This window comes from Orycteropus afer, unplaced genomic scaffold, assembly GCF_000298275.1.
Source record: "Orycteropus afer afer isolate SDZICR_OR568_19922 unplaced genomic scaffold, OryAfe1.0 scaffold00120, whole genome shotgun sequence".
Taxonomy (NCBI): Eukaryota; Metazoa; Chordata; class Mammalia; order Tubulidentata; family Orycteropodidae; genus Orycteropus; species Orycteropus afer.
The window spans coordinates 5318887-5330178 of NW_006921707.1; positions in this window are offsets into that span (position 1 = coordinate 5318887).

Below are 11292 nucleotides of genomic sequence, written 5' to 3' on the forward strand. Positions count from 1 at the left end.
GAGAAATGCTGAGTGTGTTCTTCCCTTTTGGTTTTCTAACTCCAGGTCTTTGCACATTTCGTTATAATACTTTACTTTGTCTTCTCGAGCTGCCCTTTGAAATCTTCTGTTCAGCTCTTTTGCTTCATTACTTCTTTTCATTTTAGCTACTCTCCATTCAAGAGCAAGTTTCAGTGTCTCTTCTGACATCTGTTTTGGTCTTTTCTCCCTTTCTTGTCTTATTAATGACCTTTTATTTTCTTCATGTGTGATATTCTTGATGTCATCCCACAACTTGCCTGGTCTTCAGTCATTGGTGTTCAATGTGTCAAATTTTTTCTTCAGATGGTTTCTAAATTCAGGAGGGATATAATCAAGGTCATATTTGGGTTCTCATCGACTTGTTTTAATTTTCTTCAGCTTCAACTTGAACTTGCATATGAGCAATTAATGGTCTATTCCACAGTCAGCTCCTGGCCTTGTTTAGACTGATGATACTGAGCTTCTCCATTGCCTCTTTCCACAGATATAATCTATTTGATTCCTGCGTATTCCATCTGCTGAGGTAAACATAGATAGCTGCTGTTTATGGTGAAGAAAAAGGTATTTGCAGTAAATAAATCATTGGTCTTACAAAATTCTATCATGCAATTTCCAGCATCATTTCTATCAACAAGACCATATTTTCCAATTACCAAACTTTCTTCTTTATTTCCAATTTTCACATTCCAATCACCAGTAATTATCAATGCATCTTGATTGCATGTTTGGCCAGTTTCAGACTGCAGAAGTTGATAAAAATCTTCAATTTCTTCATCTCTGGCTTTTATACTTGGTGCTTAAATTTGAGTAATAGTGGTATTAACAGGTCTTCCTTGTAGGTAGATGCATATGGATATTATCCTATCACTGCTAGCGTTATACTGCAGAATGAATTTTGAAATGTTCTTTCTGACGATGAATCCAACGCCATTATTCTTCAGGCTTTCATGGTACACCATATGATTGTGTGGTTCGAAATGGCCTATTCCAGTCCATTTCAGCTCACTAATGCCTAGGATATCAATGTCTATATGTTCCATTTCATTTTTGACAACTTCCAATTTTCCTACATTCATACTTTGTACATTCCATGTTCTGATTATTAATGATTGTTTGCAGCTGCTTCTTTCCAGTTTGAATCATGCTCCATCAGCAAATTAAAATCCCAAAAGCCTTACTCTATCCACATTGTTAAGGTTAACTCTACTTCGAGGAGGCAGCCCTTCCCTAGTTACACTTTGAGTGCCTTCCAACCTGAGGGGCTCATTGTCAGGCACTGTATTAGACAATGTTTCACACCTCTTCATAAAGTTTTCCAGTAATATATCAGACAGTGTTTCACTACTATTCATAAAGTTTCCACTGGCCTGTTTCTTCAGGAGTAGATGGCCTCATCCTTCTTCCCAGTCTGTCTTAGTCTGGAAGTTCCACTGAAATGTGTCTTCCATGGGTGACCCTTGTAGTACTTGAAATACCAGTGGCATACCTTCCAGCCTCACAGCAACACACAAGCCACCATAGTGTGACAAACTGACAGATTAGTTCCATTAGCCACTACAAATCCCAGAATTTAGGTAAACTGCAGATTTGAGAATGCAAATCTTCAATAGAAGTACCTTAACCACTTAATTTAATTAATTTTGGTGGTTAAATTATTATTGAAGACACTTTTGCTCATCTTTCTCTAATTCTCTAATCTTCTAGCCTCCTTTTCTCCCTGGTTCTCTTGCTTCTCTCTGGTTATGTTGTTATTTTCTCCAATCTGTCTTCTAAAGCTTCATTTTCTGCTTCTCTAACCCTGGTGTGGTCCAATCTTGAATCTTTTGCAGTCGCCCACAGCTCTTACTCTAGATTTATAAAATCTATATTCATCAGGTCTTTTGTGCTGAAGAAGTACACTGTTACATGTTCCTGGGATTCTGCTTTTCCCTCCAGAGTCCTGAGGGCTGTTTTTGCAACTGTCAGGGACATTGTAATTATTCCTTCTGTGAACCAATCCTCTTCAAGAGCACTGTTGTAGGTGCCCTACCCAGCATGTGGATGCCATATTCTGGGTCAGTACAAGAGCATAAATGCCTGGTAGATGTTATTAAAAAGGTGGAAAATTCATAACACAGAAGAAAGTGTATCCTATCCCAGAAATGGGATAATGTCTCTTTCCCATTATCTAAAGCAGCACTTTCATATTTCGATGTGCCTGTGATCACTTGAGACCTTGCTTAAATGTCGATTCTGATCCAGTAGGTCTGGGATGGGGCCTGAGGTTCTGTATCTCTAACAACCTCCCAGAGTCCCTGGGTGGTATAAACAGTTAACACATTTGGCTGCTAACTGAAAGGTTGGAGGTTTGAGCCCACCCAGAGGACTTCAGAAGAAAGACCTGGTAATCTATTTCTAAAACATCAACTGCCGAAAACCCTATGGACCACAGTTCTACTCTGATACATATGGAGCTGCTATGAGTTGAAATCGACTCAACAGTAAATATTTTTTGTTTTTGTTTTTTGAAAATAACTTTCCAGGTGATGCTTAAAGCTACTGGTCCATGGTCCACACTTTGAACAACAAGCATCTAAAGCATGGTTTATTGACTGTTTTAACTTCAAGGACCGAATTGTAACATTGGAAAAGATTTAATGGAAACATGATCTTCTGCCTCCAAAAAAGAAATGATGATATGGCATAAATCTTAATTCTAGGCTTGTGCCTAGTAGAATAGATTGTATGCAATCAAAAAAACCTCACTGCCGTTGTGTCAGATGCGACTCATAGCGACCCCTCCTTGGGTTTCTGAAGCAGTATCTCTATGGAAGTATACTGCCCAGTCTTCCTTCCAAGGAGTGGCTGGTGGGTTTGAACCACCAGCCTTCTGGTTAGCAATCAAATTTCTTAGGCAATATGCTACCAGAGCTCCCATCGTATGCAATGTTGTTGTTGTTGTTGTGTGCCGTCAAGTCGAACCCGACTCATAGCAACCCCTCCTTGGGTTTCCGAGGTGGTATCACTACAGTAGTAGATCGCCCAATCTTCCTTCCAAGGAGTGGCTGGTGGGTTTGCAGTCAAGTGCCTTAGGCACTACGCTACTAGAACTCCTTCCATTGTATGTAATAGCATTGAATAAATATTTGTACATGGTAGTCAATCATACTTATGATGGTATTGCTTGCTGTTGTTACTACAGCTGCTGTTCATATTTTCAGTGATAGCATCGTAATCACATAAGCATGTACAATATTTTAATGTATGTTGGAATATTGAATATCTATTGAAACTATGCATTCAAAAGGAGCTATGGTGGTTTGGTGGTTAAGATATTTGATTGTTAACCAAAAGATTGGTTGTTGAAACCCATCAGCTGTTGAAGTATGATGAGGCAGTCTGCTTCTGTAAAGATTTACAGCCTTAGAAACACATGGGGGTCACTATGAGTTGGAATCAATTTGATAGTAGTGAGTTTGGTGTTCTTTAATTCAAACTAAACTCAAGCTGGGTTGCTAAAATAATATGTACCATAAATAAAATATGTCAGTAAAAAATCCTGTAAATTGTGCCAAGATAGTATGTAGCAACAACAGGGAACTGTGAAAGACTGCTGTTAAGAGAACAAACAAAAATATCTCTATGAATAAATGTATTTAAATGAAGACATAGACCTTAAAAAATAGAAAATGAATTTCTGTAGTATATCAAATTTTCAGAAATAAAATCTTATAACTTTATCCTGACAACAGATATAATCACGTTACTTAGTGTTGTAAACTTATCTGAAATGATGTGATAATGTCTTGGAGCAACTTTTGGTGTTGTTTGCTAAAGAATAATACTTGCTCTCTGATCCAAACATGTATGTACTTTTTAGAACAAGGATGCCCAATAGATCTTGCTGTGGCAATAGAAAGATTTTGCCTCTTCTTCCAGAACATTAGCCTCTTGCTGTGTGAGGCTATTTGAACACTTGAAATTGGAATGGTGTGACTAAGGAACAGAAAGTTTAATTTTATTTCATTTTAATTAAATATAAATTCAAATAGTGAATATATAAATAGAATATCTTTTATATTGGCTACTTTATAAACCAGAGCTAAAGACAATTCTGACAGTTCAATTCAAACATTTTAGTGGATGTATTTGTGTCATTGATAATTCCTTATATAATAATTCATACTGAAACCTTTCATAATCCCTTTCACTTTGTTCTGCTTTGATCCTGTAGCTTATTCCAAAGAGTACACTGTACATACTCTTTCCTCTGAAAATTTTTACATTGGCCTTTGACCAAAACCAATAAAATTCTTAACTCTAGGTAGCTTTATAGTGCAGTCAAAATCCATTATGCATACATGGAAACTATGCACTGTGATCATGTGTGTTCACATTTCGGAGTGTGTACAAGTGAAGAAACAGCACTGTACACATAGAATTGTTGGTAGACAAAAGTGACGAAGACTGACACTTGTCATGTGCAAAACTCTCCTCAGAGAAAATACGGAGGTACCAGAGATACGAAACTGACACCATGTGCCTTTATGTTTAGTACTATAAAGGTTTCCTGGAAGAATTTTGTAGCAACCAGAAACAGTATTTAGAGAGACAAAATTAAATCAAGTAGGCTGATCTATAAGATTCAACTTTTTAACAATTTCACCACACACAAACTGAAGTAACTATGAGAGATAAGCAGCAAGGTACAGCCAAAGGGAGTGTCAGACGTTCAAAGAAAGAGTGAAGAAAAGATGTCTCCTCAAATGGAGGTGGCCACACAAGGTGTAAGACAGTAGTGATCCAGCTAAACTAAATGGAAATACATGGGAGTAGTAGTAATAAAGCTAATACATGGTGCTGTGTGCCAGGTACCTAGTCTATAGCACTGTCAAGAACTGTGAACCAAACCAAACTCATTGCTGGTCTAGTTGATCCAACTCATAGTAACCCCACAGGACAGAATAGAAATGCCCCCATAGAGTTTGCAAAGCTGTAAATCTTTACAGAAATAGGCTGCCTTCTCTTTCTCCCACAGAGCAGCTGGGGAGTTCAAACCACTGACCATTTTGGTTAGTAGCTAAATGTTTTAACTACTGTGCTATCAGAGCTCCTCAAGAACTGTGGGGAAAAAAAAAAAAAAACCAAACTCACTGCCATTGAGTCAATTCCAACTCATAGCAACCTCTATTGGGCTTCCAAGGCTATACATCTTTACAAAAGCATATTGTCTCATCTTTCTTCCACAGAGCAGCTGATGGGTTCAAACTACTGACCTTTTGGTTACCAGCCAATGGCTTTAACCACTATACCACTAAATCTCCTTCAAGAACTGTGAAGAGACTGAAATTTTACTTCATTTGCAAACTATCAAGTTAGTCTGCTGCAGTTTCATGGGTGCTGGCAGAAGACATGAGACTTCTGAGTCAGAACCAACCCAGTTTATTGCTCACAGCAATCGCCATAATCTGAGCTCCAGTTTCCACAGGGAAACATCTAAAAGGCCAGATGACACCTGCACATGCAGTAAATTGAGCTATACAGGAAGAACATTGAGTTTGGGGATCCCAAATCTTTTATCTTTTTTTTATTTTATTTTTTTATTGTGATTTGGGTGCACATTTACAAAGCAGATTGATATTACTCTCAACAGTTCATACACATTTGGTTTCACAGAACCAATTACAATTCCAACAATAAACAGCTCTCCCATCTTCCCACATCTCCTCCCTGTGACAGCCCCTTCCCTGTATCCTTCTTAGGTTCTGTAAAATGTCCCCCAACCCTCTTAGCCTCCTTTGTGTTTGTAGTGGCTTCCTTTCAGTTGGACTGGTCTCCCTAGTCACTGACCTCAGTTCTCATTCCTGTCTTCACTCAATCTAATACTTTACTTTCTCATTCTCACTGCAGTGGAGTCAGACCCAACTCATAGCGACCCCTCCTTGGGTTTCCAATGCAGTATCACTGCAGAAGTAGATTGCCCAATCTTTCTTGCCAGGAGTGGCCACCGGGTTTGAACTGCCAGCCTTCTGGTTAGCAGTCAGATGTCTTAGGCACTATGTTAGATGCTCATAATTCCAGGATCATTATTTGTATCTGTTTCACTGAGTTTCCCTAAATCCTTGTTGAAGAGGGATAGGGTAGGGTCTGTTAGTAGGATGCCATCTTGTCTCCTCCCTCCCCCAGGGTCCCAAATCTTTTATAACTGACTGTATGCAAACTTACCTAACTTTTGCTTCAGAGGAAGAAGGTATCTCTGTCTCCCAAGACTATTTGCTACACAAACATCCTTGAAAAAATAGTTCAGATCAAAGACAGTACTGCTTCTTGCAAGACGGGCAAAAACATAAAAGACCCACAAAGCATTGTCTTCCAGCATGCATTTCACACATATTACTCATCTAACCTTCTCAACAACCCTGTATGGTAAGTACTCTTCACTCTTACGCCATTTTACATATGCAGAAATAGAGTTATCACCACTATTAAGTGGTAGGGTCAGAATATGAACATTGGCAATCTGGCTGGAGCAGCACTGTCTGATAGAAATATAATGAGAGCCATATCTACCATTATAACTTCCCTCGGAGCCATAAAACTAAAAAGAAACAGGTGAGACTAATTTTAATAATATATTTAATATAAATCAATGCATCCTAAACAGTAGCCATTGTTACTGAATGCTTGAAATGTGGCTAGAATGACTAAGAAGGAGAATGTTGTCATTCAACCTATAAAACAAAAAAAAAAAACCTCACTGCCATCCAGTCAGATCTGACTCGTAGCAACCCCTCCGTGGGTTTCCAAGGCAGTACCACTACAGAAGTAGATCGCCCAACATATAGTCAGTATAATAAGTGGTAATGAAATATTTTACATTCCTTTTGTTTGCATACTATATCTTTCAAAACCGGTGTGTATTTCATGTTGTTGTTATGTGCTGTGGAGTCGGACTGACTTATAGCGATCCCTCTTTGGGTTTCTGAGGTGGTATCGCTACAGAAGTAGATTGTCCAGCATATCTCACTCCAACACATAATTTTTACCAAAAATATTCGGTCTACATTTTGTTGTTGTTGTTGTTCTTATGTGCGGTCTATATTCAATTTTCATAAAGTTTCCCATTGAAAAGGTAGATTCACATACCCAAGTTGTTCCAAAACAAACTTAAAAATTTTCTAATAATTGAATCCAGGGTCAGTTTTTAAAGTTAGATTAATAAAATCAAATATATTAAACATTCAGTTCCTTACTCACACTTGCCACATTTCAAGTGCGCAATAACCACACATTGTTGTTGTTGTTACGTGCCATCAAGTCAGACCTGACTCATAGCGACCCCTCCTTGGGTTACCGAGGTGGTATCACTACAGAAGTAGATCGCCCAACCTTCCTTCTGAGGAGTGGCTGGTAGGTTTGAACCTCCAGCCTTCTGGTTAGCAGTCAAGTGCCTTAGGCACTATGCTACCAGAGCTCCTCAATAGCCACATGTGGAAAATGTATTAGGCTCACCTGCCTCGCGAAGAATATGCATGAAAAACATACATTGACTTAAATTACCACACATACAGTTAAATTAATTCTTTGTTCTTCTATTCGAATTGTTTAGCAGTCACAGTTGTTGATTTCATTATGCCTGCCCTGGAGGGTTGTTGAGAGAATCAAAGAAACATCAGTAGTGATTAGAGCTCAGATTCACAATCAAACAAAACTGAGTTCATCCGTGCTCTGTCACTTTTTGTTACTTCTCAGCTACGTGACCATCAACACATTTCCTGACCTCTCTCATTTTCAAATTTTTAAAGTAAAGTAAAATATCACCTTCCTCATAGTTTGACTCTGAGGATGGATTAAAAGAGATAATTTGTGTAAAAGGCCTGGCCCAGTATTTAGCACAGAGTTCATGCTGAATGAATGTCAGCCAGCGTTGGTAACTGAGTAAATTCAGATGATAGTGTTGGTTCAGTGGTAGAAGTCTCACCTTGCCTACAGAAGACCCTGTTTGATTCCTGGCAAATATCCCTTAGGTGCAATCACAACACATCTGCCAGAGAAGGTGACTGTTTTGTTCTGATGCTAAACAGGCTTCAGCCAGTAAGATGGACTAGAAAGAAAGGTTTGATGGTCTGCTTCCCAAAATCAGTCAATGAAAACCCTACGGATCACAGCGGTCTGATCTCGTTGTGTAGAGGGGTCATCATGAGTTGGGGTCTGACTTGACAGCAGCCAACAACAACAACAAGAGTAAATTTAACATAAAAGACCAAACCAAAGCTTTCATAGTAGATTACTTTAAGCTGCCCATTTGCTTCCTAGAAAGGCACCTTGTTCACTTAGGTAGGCAGCCCAATGACACCCTCTAGTGCTCAAAACCTCAAACAGCAGGCGTAACCAAACAGCTCATCAAAACAACAAAGGATGTGTTCAACCTCAGATGTTGTTTAAGACTCAGGTCCCCAACACATGGCCCTTTCAAGCAGGACTTTTATGTTTTAGGACAGCCACTTTTGAAACTTGATTGTCCTGGCTTACTTGTTACCTGAGGATCTTGTTAAAATGCAGATGGTAATCTGGAAAGTATGGAGAGGGAGGAGCCTCAGAATCTCCATTTCTGATAAGCTCTCAAGTAATGTTGATGCTACTGTTCCACACACACCTCTTTGCATAGCACATTTTTAGGTAATTCTGTTTATTATTCAATCTCTTTCAAAAATAACCTTTACAATGCTAGTAACTACAGGATTAAGCAAAATGCTGTCTTCTTTCTCCTGTGAAAAGCCCAAATGGTTACCAAAGCTGCAATTCACAAGAAATTCAAGAATGAGAGAAACAGTGTTCTTCTATGGAAAGTGATTCAGCAAGAGGATACTGGCACGGATGAGCCAATATGGAATTCTTATATTCCTTTGAACTTAAATATAACTGAAGATTCTGTGCTAAACGAAATAGATATCCCTGAAGTAATGTTGACTAGAGGAGCTCTGGTAGCATAGTGGCTAAGACACTTGCCTGCTAACCAGCCACCAGCTGAACCACCAGCCACTCCTCGGAAGGAAGGTTGGGCAATCCTACTTCTGTAGTGATACTGCCTCGGAAACCCAAGGAGGGGTCCCTATGAGTCGGGTTTGACTCGACGGCACATAACAACAACAACAACAACAATGCTGACTATGTAAATTAATCTATGTTCATAGTTCAAGGTCCAAGATAATTTGGACCAAATAATGGTATGGTGGCAGGTTGCTAGACCAACAATGAAAATGGAGTCAGAGTCCCAGCAGCCACTAATTAGTGGTCATTCCAATGTGTTCTATTCAAGAGATATTTAGGTTAACATTTGGGAGAAATCATCATGTGTGCCTTATTTTATATTTGGAAAAAAAAAAAGGATTATCTTTGCAAATTTAAAATGAGATGATATAATGAAAATGATTTGAAAATAGCGTTTCACAGATAGAAATGCAGAAATGCAATGAATTAGAAATTGGTTCAGTATCTTATTAACATAATAGAACATATTGACTGTTTCCAGTAAGGAGAAAAGGGAGCACCAAAGAAGAGGGGCAGGAGGATTTTTAAACTTTATTTAAACTCCCCCATCCAATTTAAAAAAAAAAAAAAGGAATTAATGTCACAGTGACTTAATTACTCAAAATTTCTAGGAATTTGTGTTGCCTCCCACAGTGCAAATACCAAGTTGATGATAATATTTATTTTCATCTTGTTTTCAAACATTTATTTCTGATGATGAGTTGGTTCACTACAATGAAGTCATGCTTGTCGCTAAGTTTGCTCATTCTCTAGCTGGATTCACTACGTTACCAACTTTGGTAAAAACAAGGTCAAAGGCATGCTAACTATCAAACACAGCAATCACATGGAGACTCAAAGCATTGTGATATCATTCTGAATATAAACTCACATTTTTCACCAACTTTTAAGCATTCCCATGAATATACATGAAGACTTCCGTACTTCATTATTCCATTGTAAGAAATTACTTGATTTGTTTCTGTTGGTTCCTTAGAAGCTTGTTTAAAGTATTTCATTTCCACTTGTTTTGACTTAGGATTTTATATTAAGGTGCTTCCTCTAACTAAGACTTGGTGATATACTAAAAATCAACCAGTGAAAATCCTATAAATCACAATGGTCTACTCTCATTGTGCACGGTAGCTAATAAATCTAATTTATTAGATTTCAATAAAAGCATTCTTACCAATGTGGTATAGTTATGAAAAACAAAACAAAAACAAACTCACTGCCATCAAGTCGGATCCGACTCATAGCAATCCCACTTTGGGTTACCGAGGCAGTATCACTACATAAGTAGATTCCTTCTGAGGAGTGGCTGGTGGGTTAGTTATGACAAATGTAAAAGAAAGAAAGTGAAGTGTGATTATCAGAGCTTGGGAAAAAAAACAGAATCAGCCCCCCTCTATATTTCCACAATGAGAGCAAACCAAGAGTGGAAAGAGGGAGACTGGGGACAAGAGAAAGAGAAAAGTGAAAAAAGAAGGAAGAGAGAGATAGAAAAAATGAGGAAGGAGGAATAAACTTGGAGGTATACTTCCTAAATATTTCTTTCTTTTCATTTACGCAATGACAATTGATAACAGGACGAGGAAACACTGATCATCACAGGGCAGTGTTAACAACACTTATAACAATCCAACAATCAATCAATACATAATTATTGAAGAGTAGTCTGGGCCTTATTGGGAAGACAAAAATATATGAAGTAGGTTCTTCATTATCAAAATGCTTAAAATCTGGGAAAAGAAAAATATCCACTCATGGAAAGAGAATATTATTTTTTAAAAAAATCAGGGTCAATTGGCACAACACAATACACAAAAACATTGTCCTATATCCTACTTTGGTGAGTAGTGAATGGGGTTTTAAAAGCTTGCAAGTGACTATCTAAGATGCAACTATTGGTCTCTCCTTGTGTGGAAGAGTGAAGAAAATCAAAGATAAATGTAAATAATTAGTGCAAAGGATTAGGACCATGAGAACCTCAGCTTATATGAATGATCCTGAGACCAGAAGAACTAGATGGTACCCAGTTACCACTATCAATCATTTAGAAAGGGCTCAAAATTGGAGATACTGGATAGAGTAGAAGAAAAATATGGGACAATTTTTTTTAGAAAAGCATAAAAAGATCCAAATTACTGGTTGGATAGATTGGTAAGACCCCAAGAATATGTCTCCTAATCACCCTTTGGGCCTAGAATTGGACTCACTCACATGGTCTATTGCTTGGCTAAGCAACAGACAGGCCAAGAA